The sequence below is a fragment of the Xyrauchen texanus genome, chromosome 6 (genome assembly GCF_025860055.1).
Source record: "Xyrauchen texanus isolate HMW12.3.18 chromosome 6, RBS_HiC_50CHRs, whole genome shotgun sequence".
Classification (NCBI taxonomy): domain Eukaryota; kingdom Metazoa; phylum Chordata; class Actinopteri; order Cypriniformes; family Catostomidae; genus Xyrauchen; species Xyrauchen texanus.
The window spans coordinates 45175815-45191612 of NC_068281.1; the positions used below are offsets into that span (position 1 = coordinate 45175815).

The following is a 15798-nucleotide window of genomic DNA, read 5'->3' on the forward strand; positions in this document are numbered from 1 at the left end:
AGGCATTGCACATTTTTAATTCTGAAGGGTTTCTTGATATCTTAAATACTGTTGGCATGGCAATGCATTAAATGTCTTTATTCCTTTTTGTGCATATTCACATGTTTTGAGGGATTGGCATAATTTAACTTTAAAGTTTAATGTTAATAAACATATTTATTACATTTGTTATAAATAATATATAGTAAAAATATCAATTGAAATGTAAAAATACAAGAAAACATCTCGGTTACTGAAGTATTCTCCATTCCCTGATGGAGGGAACGAGATGTTGTGTCAATGAGTTGACACTAGGGGTCGCTCCTGCGGAGCCCAGACATCTCTGATCTTAAGAAAAGGCCGATGGAAATTGGCGTGTGGAATTTGCATGCCACTCCCCTGGACATATGGGTATAAAAGGAGTGACAATGCAAACGCACATCAGGTATCACACTGAGGAGCCGAGCCAAAGACCCGGACATTTCAGCGGTTGGTGGCAGGAGGGACACAACGTCTCGTTCCTTCCATCAGGGAATGGAGTTTACGTCAGTAACCGAGACGTTGTGTCGGTGAGTTGACACTAGGGCTCCCAATGGAATACGTCACAGAGCTGAACCGAGTTACGCAGAATGGCGGTGCAAGATGGGCAGACCTCGTAGATGAATGTGCCTCGTAGCCAGCGCAGCAAGCCATCGCATAACTACCCCCAACACACTAGCAGGCATGAAGCATTCCCATGCACCTTGGGGAAAGGCTAACTGCTCAGAAGTATAAGGACTGGCTGGCCCAGCCGTGGCCTTCTCTCTATTGTTCTCCTCAAAAAAGGAACTAAATCGTTCAGCTGGAGGCCAATATATGTCCAAGCTGGGGGGTGTCCTCCAAAGAGGAGGACACCGCGGAGACCACACCCGGCCCCGAGAGGAGGGGGGATCTTTAAGTGGAATACAACACATGGTCTAACCGGGTAGGAGCGGAAGCACATCGTGCGGAGCGGCTCCATGGTAGATCCTACCAAAGGGGGGAGGAGTTACTACAGACACGGCGACCAAGGACAGAGGGACCTCAGCCCAAGGAAGACACGGTTTACCGGCGGGGAAACCATTTTGCGGAAAATACGTCACACAGGGTTGCGTAGGGAGACAACCAGCACATGTGGAGCACTTACCTCAGTACAGGGGCCTAGGTGACGCCCGTACTGGGATGGCGACGAGTCTCTCCGAAGACTCATCGGCCGGTAGGCTAGGAATGGAGGAACATCCAGGGTTCACACTTCGTGCGCAAGCGATACACCCGGCCAGCTGACCCTAACTTACCTGTTTGTGTCACCTGATAACACACGGGACAAAACTGGCTCAACCCTGAGGTTATAAAACCTTGCAAAGGTGTTAGGTGTTGCCCAGCCCGCACAACGCCCAAAAAGCCGCAACCCCCTGGTAGAATGGGCACGTGCTGGCCGTGGTATGCCATAATGATGGCATCGATGACCCAGTGGACGATCCTCTGTTTGGAGACAGCGCTTCGCTTCCGCTGTCCACCGAAGCAGACAAAGAGCTGCATGGAGCTTCTAAAGCTCTACGTGCGATTCAAGTAGATGCGAAGTGCGCACACCGGAAACAGCAACGCCAAGGCTGGGTCTGCCTCCTCCTGGGGCAGCGCTTGCAGGTTCACCACCTGATTCCTAAAAGGGGTTGTGGGAACCTTGGGCATGTAGCCCGGGCGGGGTCTCAGGATGACGTGAGAGTAAGCCGGACCGAACTCTAGGCACAGTTCGCTGACAGAGAACGCCTGCAGGTCCCCTACACTCTTGATGGAGGTGAGCGCCATCAGGAGGGCGGTTTTCAGAGAGAGTGCCTTTGCTGATTCAAGGGGCTCGAAGGGAGCTCCCCGAAGGTCCCGCAGGACCACGGAGAGGTCCCATGAGGGAACAAGATGCGGCCTGGGGGGATTTAACCTCCTCGCGCCTCTCAGGAACCTGATGATCAAATCGTGCTTCCCTAAATACTTACCGTCCACTGCATCATGATGTGCCGATATGCCCAGACAGCAATGAGTTTTAATTCCACATTTCAAAGTACAGTAACTGTCATTGAAACAAGATCTCAGATCACTGAAATATAAATAACAGAAAAATACAAACACATATATATATATATATATATATATATATATATATATATATATATATATATATATATATATATATATATATACACACACACACACACACACTAAAGAACATGCAGGTTTTCAATTAAATTTTGGTAAAAAAAAATTTAAAAACACTTTTGTAAAAAACACTATTGTAACACTTACAATAATTGTTAATAATATAAAGAGGTCAGCTCTGGGATGAAAAGAATTACCAGTAAACATAAGCAATGAGGATATTTGGTACCAAAGAAAGTCCAGGATACCAAATAAATTGAGGAATAACATCATATTTACAAGTCATTTCTAACAATAGGATAAGTGGTAATAATTTAGAGTAAAGCGCTGGAGTAGAATATACCATTATAACTGCAATGCTAACCTGTGGCACTAGGATTTACAAGCTATATTTAACAATAGAATAACAGTTAAGCATTGTGACGGAATGAAGTAGAATATTTGGTACCAGGTAATGTGCAATATCTAGTATCAGAGGTATGAAATGGTATTCCCAAGCTATTTTTATTAGAATAACAGTTAAGCACACTGATGGAATGAAAGTAGAATTTTTGGTACTAGTTAATGTGCAATATCAAATATCAGGCATGAAATAGGATTTACAAACTATAACAGAATCGTTAAGCACTGATGGAATGAAATAAGCCAATACTAAAGTCACGGTAAGTAGAATATTTGATACCAGATAATGTGCCGATATCAAGTTTTAGATGTATAATCTAGGATTTACAAGCTATATTTTAAAATAGAATAGTTAAGCACTGTAACAATGAAATAAGCAGAAAATTGTATGTTAAATAATTGAGATCTTTGGTATCAAAGAATGTGCAGGATAACAGGTATAATATACATTTTGACATTCAACTTACACATGACAACAAGTGGGAACAAATACAATTAACAGCAGAAAATCTGGCTGTAGAGAACACAGCCAATCAGAATGTCTGGAGTGGTTGGGGTCTGCGTGGCGTAGTGGGTTAAGAATCACCGGTTTTCCCCAACCTCCAGAATGAGGCAGTGCAAATTGGCATATCTTCAGTGATTCCTGTATAAAGGGACAAACCATCCCATATTCATCCAAGGAGCTGCGCTCAAGGCAGGGTCATGAAAAAAAAAAAAACAGCAATTTCCACAGTGAACAGTGTGGACTGGGTGAGTGTAGTCTGACACTTTTAGCAGGCTTTTTTAGGGGTCTTGATGTTACTGACTGCAGGATAAAGAAAGGGTTCCAGTTGTCAGTGATGCTGGGGTGTCAGTAGTCAGCCTAGGTTTAAGGGGTCGACTGTGGGTCCCTCTCAGCTGTGCGGCGCCTTTTTCCACCTTCACGTTCAGATGCTCCTTTCAGGTAACGCGTAACGTTAACCTGGATCGCCTCATCAGTGGCATCCTGAGTTGCCGGGTTCTTCCTGATGGCTCCTGTAGAAAATAAAGATCTGTCATTCCATTAGAATGGCATAAGGTCATACACATCTACTTAAATATAAAAAATATCCAACTTACTTTGAACAATGGTCTTCAGGAACATGTCTCTAAAACATGCTTTATCCCCTACACCAGTCCAGGTTGTATCGATGGAAAGGTGATTAGAGAAGATACCCTGAAGCATTCGCCACACGGTTGTCTTTAGGTCCCTCCCACATTTGATTGCCAAAAACCGAAGCTGAAAATACAAAAGAAAAAGTGTTACAAATTACATTTCTCTGAAGCTTATCATAAATTTATAATGTGACAGGCTGTGGATTCAGCACACTTACAAATTGTTGCTGGAGCTCTTTATCCTGCCTCAAACTGTTGTCAAGCAACGCCAAATCTTCCTGGGTGTAACAGATCCCCTGAAAGGGATAACTGTCCAACAGACACATTGGCACTGAAATGTTAATAGTGTCCATTTTGTTGTCCATGCTACGCACAACATCGCCAAACTCTCCAAGACGTCACAGCATTAGGGTCTGATCTGTACCTACAGGGGTTCCCAGAATAAAAGAATAAAGTAGTCAGTCCTGGTCCCTCAACTACTAAACTATGACATTTATATCTAGGTCTACTACATGTTCAGGTGGCCCCAATGGGAATTAAACCAACAACCACAGGTGTTGTTTACAAGTTGTACCTGATTGCCCAGTGCGAGCAAACGTCTTCAACATTGTCCCAACTTGCTTCACCTGCTCTTGAAGTGAGCCGCTGTCATCTGGGAAGTAACAATATATTGATTAGCAATACACTAAATATAATAGTAATATAATATAACCACAATTATCATACCAGTAACTTTCCCTGTAATTTCTATCCACAGTATGTTATGCATGTGTGACCGGATTATTTATTATAGGAGTGGTGGTGGCGTAGTGGCTAAAGCACAGGGCTGTTAATCAGAAGGTTGGTGGTTTGAACCCCATGGCCACCACCATTGTGCCCTTGAGCAAGGCACTTAACTCCAGGTTGTTCCGGGGGGATTGTCCCTGTAATAATTGCACTGTAAGTCGCTTTGGATAAAAGCGTCTGCCAAATGCATAAATGTAAATTATTTGACTGCGGCTGTACACCAGCTTTCGCTTGCTTCCGAAATGGCGATCTTTCTTTTGGTAAGCTGTTACTGCAGTAAGTTGTGGAAACTGTGTTTGGGCATTAATCTGACGAGTGGGTATGATTTTTAGCTTGTTTCAGGCATATGTAAATCCGTTTATGCGATGCTGCGGGATCAAAACAAGATCAAGCGATCAAACGATTGACTGATTCTATTGTCAGGTAAGTCATCATCATAGGAAGTTACGGGTACTGTGTCCTTAGGCATTGATTGGGAAAGTGGGTGTGATTTTTAGCTCATTTCAGGCATAGGCAAACCAGTTCAGTGCGGCGCAACGGTGGTTTGTGATTGAGACTGACGCGATTCTATCATCGGGTAAGTCTTTTCCTGATTGGGTTGAGAACATTGGGCATGCGTGCGGGCGTTTAACCATTGTGTTTCCCTTCTAAGGAGTTCGTGATCTTTCTTTGCCTTCTGCCAGTCTTTAATGAGAGGAATCGCCGTTGTCCTACTACCTACGTTTTTGTGTGTTCTTTAGTTTGATATGCATGGTTTATTAGATGTGAGTTGAATGACTGTTATTAATGTGTTTATTTGCTTTGAGATTATTTGCTGTGTGAATTATAGTGTTTTGTGATTTGTTATCATTGTTTGTTTTGGTGGTTATATTGTTTTGATTTACAACCCAATTATATTTTGATTTTTGTTGTGTGTGTGTGTGTGAGCAATTGTACTTTTGCTAGATGCTGAGGGCTTCAGCCAGGAATCCTCCCTGGTTTTCTCCGCGTGTTGGTGGTGGTTTGAACACTGGGTGCTGTGTGCAGTGAGACGCACGGATTTTGTGTGAGTGATAAGAGTTTACTCCAAAGTGTGTGTGGTACTATTCCTTGTTCTTTAGCCCTCAGCCAAAACGGCTTCTGAGTGTAATGTTTGATTATATTTGATTTGTAGTGACTGATTTTTGAGTGACTGTACTTCTGACAACATAACAACCCGTTTTTATTGGCAGATGTTGCGGTTGCGGTGTGTCTTGCCTGGTACGCTCTGTTTATTTTAATGTGTTTTTAGTAATAAAGAATTATTTTTGTACAACATTCACGTCTCTGTTCCTTACTAGTGCAACCAACTTGTGTGCCTTTGGATAAAGGTACCAATTATTCTCTGTGTGATATCAGAGTGGCGTAGTCCGTTTTCTTAAATCTGTATTTTTCTATTATAAGTAGTCAGGCCTTAGTGCCAGTCTATTGCGGTACCTTTTCTTGCCACAACGTGGCGTAGTCGGCAGGATCTGGCACTGGTGTAGGACAGAGATGTGAATTGTATATTGTTTGTTTTGTTATACCTTTTTTTTCTTGTTCTTGGTTGTGTGAAGGGTGTGTTTCTTTTTTAAGTAGGAATAGGACAACGGCGACCCTGTGCGGCCAGTAGCGCTCTGGCGGTGTAGCCATTTTCTTCGAATTGGCCTTCGTCCTCTCAGGTAATGAAAAATTGTGGGAGAGAAGTTAAAAACTGCGTTATGGAGGACGAATTGCAGGAGCTTCGGGCATTGGTTGCCCAGCTGCAGACCGATAATGAGCAGTTGCGTCATGGGCCACCAGCGGTGTTGTCAGCTCCTAGTGCTGATCCACCTATTGCTGCTGCGATACGGCAGTTAGTCCCTTACTCCCTGATACCGGCCCAACTGAGCGATTTGTGTTCATTCCGCGGGATCGTAAGTGCCCAAAATTTAATGGCAGGACTGGCATTGATGTTAACGAATGGGTAGAGGAGGCACGTGCTTGTATGAGAGCACGCCATATGTCTACCGTTGACCAAGCCTTCTTTTTAATCGATCATTTGGAGGGTGAGGTGCGTGAAGAGCTTCGTTATCGTTCAGGGGTTGAGCGGTGCGACCCAGACCAAATTATTGTAGCATTGCGCGAATTGTACGGTTGTACGCGATCGTATGTAGCGTTACAAGAACTGTTCTTTTCTAGGTGGCAGCAGGAAGGGGAGACCCTTGTGGAATTCTCCCTGGCCCTGATGAGCCTATGGGAGAAAGTTAAAGAACAGGCTCCACATGAAATGTCTAATGCTGGTGCCCTATTACGAGATCAGTTCGTTGAAAATGTGAGCGATAGTACACTTAGACGCGAGTTAAAACAGTTGGTGCGGCGTAGCCCCAATAGTACGTTGCTTGAAGTGCGTAGTGAGGCAATTCGTTGGGAGCGAGAGGGGACCCCTGGGGGTGCAAGGGGACGTAGCCATTCTGTTCCAACGGCACACTGTATACAATATGGGGTGCATGGACAGTCGCAGTCTGGTGCGACTCCAGGAGGGTCATCCGAGTTGTGTGAATTAAAAGAGATGATGAAAATGCAACAACAACAATTAAACCAGCTTACTCAAAGTTTAGCCCATATTCAGAGAACTCAATTGGGGGGTGGAGTACAGCGATTTAGTCACATTATTTGTAGGCGGTGTAGACAACCGGGTCATTTAGCAAGAGAGTGCGAGGGGGAGCGTAGAGCTACCCGGTTTCAGCCTACCATGCCGGTGGGTTCTCCACGGGGAAGTGGACCGGCTCCGTCAGACCAGCCGTCGGAAAACTAATCCCCACCGAGCGGTTGAGTCACTGCTCGGTTGGGGAAGGGAGGGGCTCAAGTCACTTGATTAGCCCAGACTCACTTGCTCGTCTGGTGTCGTCTTGTCCACAGCTTGTTGTTCACATGGGAGGTGTTCCTGTGTCTTGTCTAGTGGACACTGGCTCCATGGTGACAACTGTCACAGAAAGTTGTTTTACTACTTATTTCAAGCCTTGGGGACCAGAACGTCTCCTTTCATGCCAGTGGTTGCAATTGCGAGCGGCGAACGGTTTGTCAATTCCGTATATAGGGTACCTGGAGTTAGATATTGAACTTTGTGGTCGGTTGCTCTTGGGGTGCGGGGTCCTGGTGGTGCGAGATCGCTCCTGGTGGTTTGGCTGGCCGGGTCCCTGGAGTTTTGGGGATGAATGTTTTAGGCCGCTGCTACCAGGAGCTCTTTGGCCAACATGGGCCAGCTCTCTTACCAGCTGAGTTACCAGCTGTGTCACAGGCCCCCTCATTCATTACGCAGGCACTGCAACACTGTCATCAGGGAAGCATTAAGCCGGTCGTAACTGTTAGTGGTCAAGTCAGGGTGCGGGGTCGCCAAGTGAACCGTATTCCCGGGGGGACATTAAAGCTAGTAGCTGCTACCTGTTCAACCCAGTATTCCAGTGGGGCAGTCCTATTTGAACCACCAGAGGCAGGTCTCCCAGCAGGTTTGTTGGCATCTTCTGCCTTGGTGAGAGTGGTTCGGGGAACGGTATATATACCGGTAGTAAATGTCGGTACAACTGATATTGTTCTTTATCCACGAGTTATTATTGGCACTTTAAGAGGCGTGGATGTGGTAAGTTTGCCTTCTGAGGTTAGCGAGGTTCAGCAGGTGGCAGTGTCGGCAAGCATACAGGCGGCTCGAGTTACTCCAGTACGGGACCAGATTAATTCTCTTGATCTGTCTGTACTGTCAATGGCCGATCAAGCGAAAGTTCGGGCCTTGCTGTTGAGTTATGAATCCGTGTTTTCCACATACAAGGGGGACCTTGGGTGCACAGGTCTTATCGCTCATGACATACCCCTTGTAGACCATACTCCCATTAGGCAGCGACATCGACGGATACCTCCGTCCGAGTATGAGGTCGTGAAGGCACACATAAATCAGCTTCTTGAGGCACAAATAATTAGGGAGAGCAGTAGTCCCTATGCTTCACTTATTGTGCTGGTGAGAAAGAAGGATGGTAGTCTGCGCTTGTGTGTAGACTACCGCCGGCTGAATGCGAGCACCAGGAAGGATGCTTTTCCGTTACCTCGTATCGAGGAGACCTTGGACTCACTGACGGGTGCCCAATTGTTTTCTACCATGGATCTCGCCAGTGGGTATAACCAGGTACCGGTTACGGAGGGGGATAGATACAAAACGGCCTTCTGTACTCCATTTGGCTTGTTTGAATGGAACAGGATGCCCTTCGGGCTGTGTAACGCTCCTAGCACCTTCCAGCGGTTGATGCAAAGGCTGTTTGGCGATCAACAAGGACAGTCCCTCCTTTTGTACCTCGATGATATAGTGGTGTTTTCGGCCTCAGTAGATCAACATCTCTCTCGGATGGAGGTGGTCCTGAATCATCTGCAGAGAGAGGGATTAAAAGCTAAATTGGGGAAATGTTCATTTTTCCAGAGGGAGGTAAAGTACTTGGGTCACGTGGTCTCGGTCTGAAGGGGTCGCTACAGACCCAAGTAAGATCGACGCAGTGACCCAATGGCGTTGTCCCACTACGGTAGGTGAGGTGCGTTCCTTTCTGGGATTTGCCAGCTATTACCGTCGGTTCGTGGAGGGGTTTGCTAAAATAGCTGCCCCGTTGCATGGGCTGGTAGCAAGGCTGACAAATCCCAAACGTCGGAGGTGTTCAGAGCAGGACTTTGATGACGCCTGGTCTATACAGTGTCAACAGAGCTTTGAGGAGTTGAAGCGACACCTGTCTGTGGCCCCGGTGCTGGCCTATGCGGATTTCTCCTTGCCTTTTGTCCTGGAGGTTGATGCCAGCTATGGGGGTCTGGGGGCAGTCCTGTCCCAGGAGCAGGGAGGAAAGGTACGACCGATAGCATATGCTAGTCGTGGTCTTCGGCCTACTGAGCGCCATATGGACAATTATAGCTCTATGAAACTGGAGTTTCTGGCGCTCAAGTGGGCCATGACTGAAAAATTTAGGGAGTACCTGTTGGGCCACAAATGTGTTGTATTTACAGACAACAACCCTCTCAGCTATGTTTTTACCGCCAAGCTGGGTGCCACCGAACAGCGTTGGGCTGCCCAGTTGGCTGCTTTCAATTTTGAGATCAAGTACAGGTCAGGTCGCTGCAATAGGAATGCGGATGCCTTGTCTAGACAGAATCCACCCATAAGGAAGGACATTCAAAGTCTAGTCCCAGGGCGGGCTATCCCAGAAAGGATAGCTCAAGTAGCCCAGGGGGGACCAGTGGCCCAGGTGAGCCAGGTAACAGTGTTCCCAGACCCACCCTTGGGAGATATGCGTTCAGGTCAGAGTGCTGATCCACATATTGAAGAACTTTTAAAGTTCTGGCGACGACAAGCACTCCCAACACCCGAGGAGCGTAAGCAGTTGCCAAAACCAGTGGTCACGATGCTTCGGCAGTGGGACCGCTTGGTGGAGCAGGACGGTGTAATGTACCGTCGGATGAGCCGCCCGGATGGTGGGGAAGAAACCCTGCAGGTTTTATTGCCTATGGCTATGAAGGACGAGGTTTTGACACAGTTACATCAGCAGCACGGGCACCAGGGTGTAGAAAGGACTACCCAGCTGGTGCGACAACGGTGCTATTGGCCAGATATGTCCTCTGAGATTGCACTTTGGTGCCAGCAATGCGAGAGGTGTCAACAGGCGAAGGGTTTTCCCTCAACACACAGTAGTTATATGGGACACTTGATGGCTTCTCGGCCAAATGAAGTTCTGGCCATCGATTTTACAGTTCTGGAGCCTTCCCAGTCTGGCATTGAGAACGTCATGGTCATGACTGATGTGTTCTCTAAATACACGTGGGGTGTGGCTACCAGAGATCAGCGGGCAGAGACTGTGGCACAGGTTCTGGTATCTGAATGGTTTTGTCGACTCGGTGTACCAAGTCGTATCCATTCAGATCAGGGTCGGAACTTTGAGGCCGCCCTTATCCAACAGCTTTGCCGCTTGTATGGTGTTGAGAAGTCTCGCACTACTCCGTACCATCTGGCGGGTAACGGACAGTGCGAGCGGTTTAATAGGACTTTGCACGATTTGCTGCGTTCTCTGCCCGACTCTCAGAAGGGTGACTGGCCGCTGTGTCTTCCCCAGGTGCTATTTTCATACAATAGTACCCCTCATCAGAGTACTGGGGAATCCCCGCACTTTTTGATGTTTGGCCAGGAGCCACGGCTCCCAGTTGATTTTCTGCTTGGGAGAGTCGAGGAGCCAGAGGCTGGCTGTGTGCAGAGGTGGGTCTTGGAACATCAGAATAGGCTCAAAGTAGCTTTTGAGGGGGTGAAAGAGCAGCTAAGAACTGCGGCAGAACGTCGCAAGGCCCGGCATGATGGACAGGTCCGGGAGGAACCTTTACGGGAGAGCCATTTGGTGCTTCTTCGAGCTTTTAATGTGAGAGGTAGACGTAAGATACATGACCTCTGGGGCCCAGTAGTATACCAGATTGTGAAAGCAGGTGAGCAGGTATATTCTATTGCTCCAGTGGACAATCTGGGTAAAGTGAGACACGTACATCGCTCTGCAATCAAGCCATGGGTTGGTAAAAGTCCTTTGGTTGACCCCCCTAAGTGTAGTATGTTGGGGCCAATAGTACCCTCAGAGGAAGAGGAGATTGGAGACTGGTTTGTAGTGGTACCCGAGACCCCTCAGGAGGGGCGGATGTCAGTGCCTTTGGTTGAGGTCCCATTAGGAGTCTCCGGAGGGGACCGAACCTTGGCAGATGGTCTTCCAGAGGAGGGAGTGGATGCAGGAGTTATAGCACCCACCCCAGGTAATGTGACGGTGGGTGTGGGGTCACCAGAGCTTACTCCTCTTGAGGAGGATATGGGCGTGAGACGTACAAGGAGGTTGATGGCAGGACGCCATTCAAACCTACATCACCTCCCTCGAACAGTAGGAAGATCAAGGTACGAAGTGGGTACAGGTAATAGTCCGGTATCCAGTGCTGTGGATGCCTGGTTTCGACCCTGGCATTAAAATCATAGGTGTATAAAAAGTATACATCGTCGGGCCGACGTTGAAAATGTCGGGGGTAGATTGTGACCGGATGCTCTCCTCCCATGTTGTTTATTAATAAATTAAGTTAATTAGAGCTCACCGCCTACAAATTTTCTTTAATCGTTGACACGCCATTTCCGATCGGCTATAAATAGCCTATTCCTATTTCTGTCGAGACGCGTAATTTCCGACTGACCCGGGGGTTCCCATTTGTTCCCAACGTGTGGATTATTTGACTGCGACTGTACACCAGCTTTCGCTTGCTTCCGAAACGGCGATCTTTCTTTTGGTAAGCTGTTACTGCAGTAAGTTGTGGAAACTGTGTTTGGGCATTAATCTGACGAGTGGGTATGATTTTTAGCTTGTTTCAGGCATATGTAAATCCGTTTATGCGACGCTGCGGGATCAAAACAAGATCAAGCGATCAAAAGATTGACTGATTCTATTGTCAGGTAAGTCATCATCATAGGAAGTTACGGGTACTGTGTCCTTAGGCATTGATTGGGAAAGTGGGTGTGATTTTTAGCTCATTTCAGGCATAGGCAAACCAGTTCAGTGCGGCGCAACGGTGGTTTGTGATTGAGACTGACGCGATTCTATCATCGGGTAAGTCTTTTCCTGATTGGGTTGAGAACATTGGGCATGCGTGCGGGCGTTTAACCATTGTGTTTCCTTCTAAGGAGTTCGTGATCTTTCTTTGCCTTCTGCCAGTCTTTAATGAGAGGAATCGCCGTTGTCCTACTACCTACGTTTTTGTGTGTTCTTTAGTTTGATATGCATGGTTTATTAGATGTGAGTTGAATGACTGTTATTAATGTGTTTATTTGCTTTGAGATTATTTGCTGTGTGAATTATAGTGTTTTGTGATTTGTTATCATTGTTTGTTTTGGTGGTTATATTGTTTTGATTTACAACCCAATTATATTTTGATTTTTGTTGTGTGTGTGTGTGTGTGTGAGCAATTGTACTTTTGCTAGATGCTGAGGGCTTCAGCCAGGAATCCTCCCTGGTTTTCTCCGCGTGTTGGTGGTGGTTTGAACACTGGGTGCTGTGTGCAGTGAGACGCACGGATTTTGTGTGAGTGATAAGAGTTTACTCCAAAGTGTGTGTGGTACTATTCCTTGTTCTTTAGCCCTCAGCCAAAACGGCTTCTGAGTGTAATGTTTGATTATATTTGATTTGTAGTGACTGATTTTTGAGTGACTGTACTTCTGACAACATAACAACCCGTTTTTATTGGCAGATGTTGCGGTTACGTGTGTGTCTTGCCTGGTACGCTCTGTTTATTTTAATGTGTTTTTAGTAATAAAGAATTATTTTTGTACAACATTCACGTCTCTGTTCCTTACTAGTGCAACCAACTTGTGTGCCTTTGGATAAAGGTACCAATTATTCTCTGTGTGATACCAGAGTGGTGTAGTCCGTTTTCTTAAATCTGTATTTTTCTATTATAAGTAGTCAGGCCTTAGTGCCAGTCTATTGCGGTACCTTTTCTTGCCACACATGGCATACAAGTTCATAATGAAGGACCCTTATGAGACCATCAATTAAATTCCATTTTTTTTCTTTGAAGCAGAATATTTGTTTGTAAAAGGGGAGGAAAAAGAAAATAATGAAATATTGGTATACAGATTTTGGTTGATATATCATACTGTACAGTGAAATTTGCTATTGTTATATCCCTACTCACCTGAAGGATGGATAGGTCAGGCAAATCTCCACTCAGGCCTTGGTAGAGTGTGCTCCTTTGTAGAACATAAAACTTTCATGAGTGGGAAGTGGCATATCCACAGGTATTTTAATTTAAACATGCAACATATTGTAATAAATCTACAATATTCAGCCTTTACCTTACACCCTCTGTTGTTGCTCTACACTTTGGTTTAGCAGACAGCACAGCCATTTTTTCGACAGGGCCTGGCTTTATACCCTATCAAGTTATTCAGGATACAGTTTAAAGTAGTTAGAAAATATAGCCAACAGGTCTATAATTATAGTGCAAACTTACCAAAGTTCTTGGCTTGTGCCACTGCTGTTCCCCTTCAGTACAGCTTAGCACAGGAGGCACAACTGGCACATTCAGTTCAGAGTAATGTGCTGACTGGAACAGCAAAGCAACGCAGTGGTTGCATAATGCTGCTCCACCAACACATGTGCAGCTGTGTTGCATAAGCTCCACAGGAATTGAATCTTTCAGTACCACCTGCATAAGTAAAATGTCATATTAAATACTTATTTATATAGCTTGTTCACTGTTTAATCATGATAGCCTAATACTTATAACACAAGATTGCATCTTAAATGAATGACTGAGTTGAAAACTTGAATAAGAAAGCATTTTACCTGGAGGGGACCAGCTAGGGAAACTTACCTGCCTACAATAACTGTTTTCATTTGATTTGAGTTACATTAAACATGAATAATTTTAGCCGAGTCACCAGGAACATCGGGAACACCGGGTTATAATAAGTAACAAGCTTATAACATGAACAGGAAGGCATACAGTAACCCAAATGGGGACCAGCAAGGTAAACTCACCTGCCAATTTTAGCCACTCTTTTCATTACCTACTCATTTAAGAGTTATTATAAACATGCACTTCCGGGAAGAAAGGAACGGGGCGGAGCGTGGCCGTGAGCAGCGCACTGGCCCCAGAAACCAATCGTCGACTCGGCAAGCATGGCCGTCAGCTCCAAGTCGGTCTGCGACTGAGCTGCCGCACCCAAGGGTGGTAGTCCAGCCGAGTCCTCAGCGTCAGACATGACGAACCGGCTCTCCGATGCCGCGATCGACAGCTCATCATCGTCGGGAGTGCCGAACGAGTTGCGAGTCCGGCAACCTCGATCCAGCGCTCGGTTGGAGCATACGAGCGTGACGGGGAATGGGAGGTCCGTGGGGGAGGACCCGGCCGAGAGGCTCCCATTGAAGTCCCCATATCGCCCCCAGTGCTAGCCGACCCCGCCTCATACCCGTAGATAGAAGGACCAAGTCGGGGAGCCGCTGGGGTGGCTCACACTCTTACGAAGGTGAGTCGCGACCACAACATAGCCATGGTCATATCCTCGCAGTGAGGACATGAACCATCCATAAACGCTGACTACACGTGGGTGGCACCCAGACACGAGAGGCAGCGATCATGGCCATCGGACGAGGAGAGGTATCGACCACAACCAGGAAATGCACACAAACGGAAAGGCATCTTGATAAACGAAATTTCTGCGCAACTGTGAAACCAGAGGATAATTTAGCTTTTTCATTGAGTTTATCCTTCACGTCAAAACAGGGATTTTCATGTTTATGATAGATATTACCATGGTTGCAAATGAATAAAAAAAAAATAAAGTATACCCAAGATTTTGGCCATGTATATGTAGTGAAGTGAAGCGCCCAGGGGTGTTTGCTCAGCACAACCGTGGTGTGCGAGGGGGAGGACCACTGGAAAGCGCCGTAGATTCAAAAGCGTAGAGAGATGAATGGAGGCAGCAGAGGAATTCAGCTCTGTGAACATGCTTGCTCGGCTCCGAAGAAGATATCTGATGTGCATTTACAGCATCACTCCTTTTATTCCCGTATGTCCGGGGGAGTGGCAAGCAAATTCCACACGCCAATTTCCAACTGCCTTTTCTCAAGATCAGAGATATCTGGGCTCCCCAGGAGCAACCCCTAGTGTCAACTCACTGACACAATGTCGAGTGAGTGACAGATAGGGAACCTCCAATATGATGTTGCGAGAAATTGACTTTTTCATGCTGTTTTTACTCAGGCTGTAGTTGCTGAGATATGCAGCTTTACAAACCGTCAGGGGTGGGAGCTCGTCCTAAAGTGTTGCACCACCAACAGGGGGAAGGAAGTGTGTTACTTTTAACAGACGTTGAAAAATACCTATTTTTCCTGCAATTTTTCTGAGTAGTTGATATGGCAACATGTAAACATATGAAGTTTCTTCCAACCAGTGTGTGTGGAAACGTTTAAACCACGTGTGTGACAACTTACCCCGTGTTAGTTTTTTCCCCATGCTCTTGTAGGCTACGGATCTGAAAATGGGAATATATGCTGAACACTTGTATGCTGAAAGTGTTCATAAATGTTTTAACTGATGTACAAATGTCAATAATTTACTGTATGATATATGCAATATAAAGAATATGACAAATTGTAATTTTCATTTGTTTAATGTTTTTTAAACACTTGTGGAATTTAAATGTGTACATAAATATTCTTCTTCTTCTCCTTGCGCCCCAATATCTCAAAATGTCACTGGTCAAAAATGTTCTAATTTCGCACATTGATACTTCAGGGCAACGGTACCCCCACACCA

At 45.9% G+C, this 15798-nt stretch overlaps 1 protein-coding gene and 1 long non-coding RNA gene across 4 annotated transcripts in view; both read right to left on the minus strand.

Moving 5' to 3' along the window:
* Positions 1-15798, minus strand: part of LOC127645739 (zinc finger protein 721-like) — a 402751-nt gene that overhangs the window by 99198 nt on the left and 287755 nt on the right. The window lies entirely within an intron of this gene.
* Positions 2683-14130, minus strand: LOC127644937 (uncharacterized). Of its 3 annotated transcripts, none has more exons than XR_007970754.1 (7): positions 13489-14130; positions 13331-13410; positions 13171-13225; positions 4256-4333; positions 3900-3990; positions 3646-3805; positions 2683-3561 (listed from the first exon to the last, which is right to left on the minus strand). It is a non-coding gene; the product is annotated as an uncharacterized LOC127644937 (long non-coding RNA). The 3 variants fall into 3 exon arrangements; XR_007970752.1 differs by having other exon boundaries at positions 3900-4105; XR_007970753.1 differs by having other exon boundaries at positions 2683-3578; positions 3900-4105.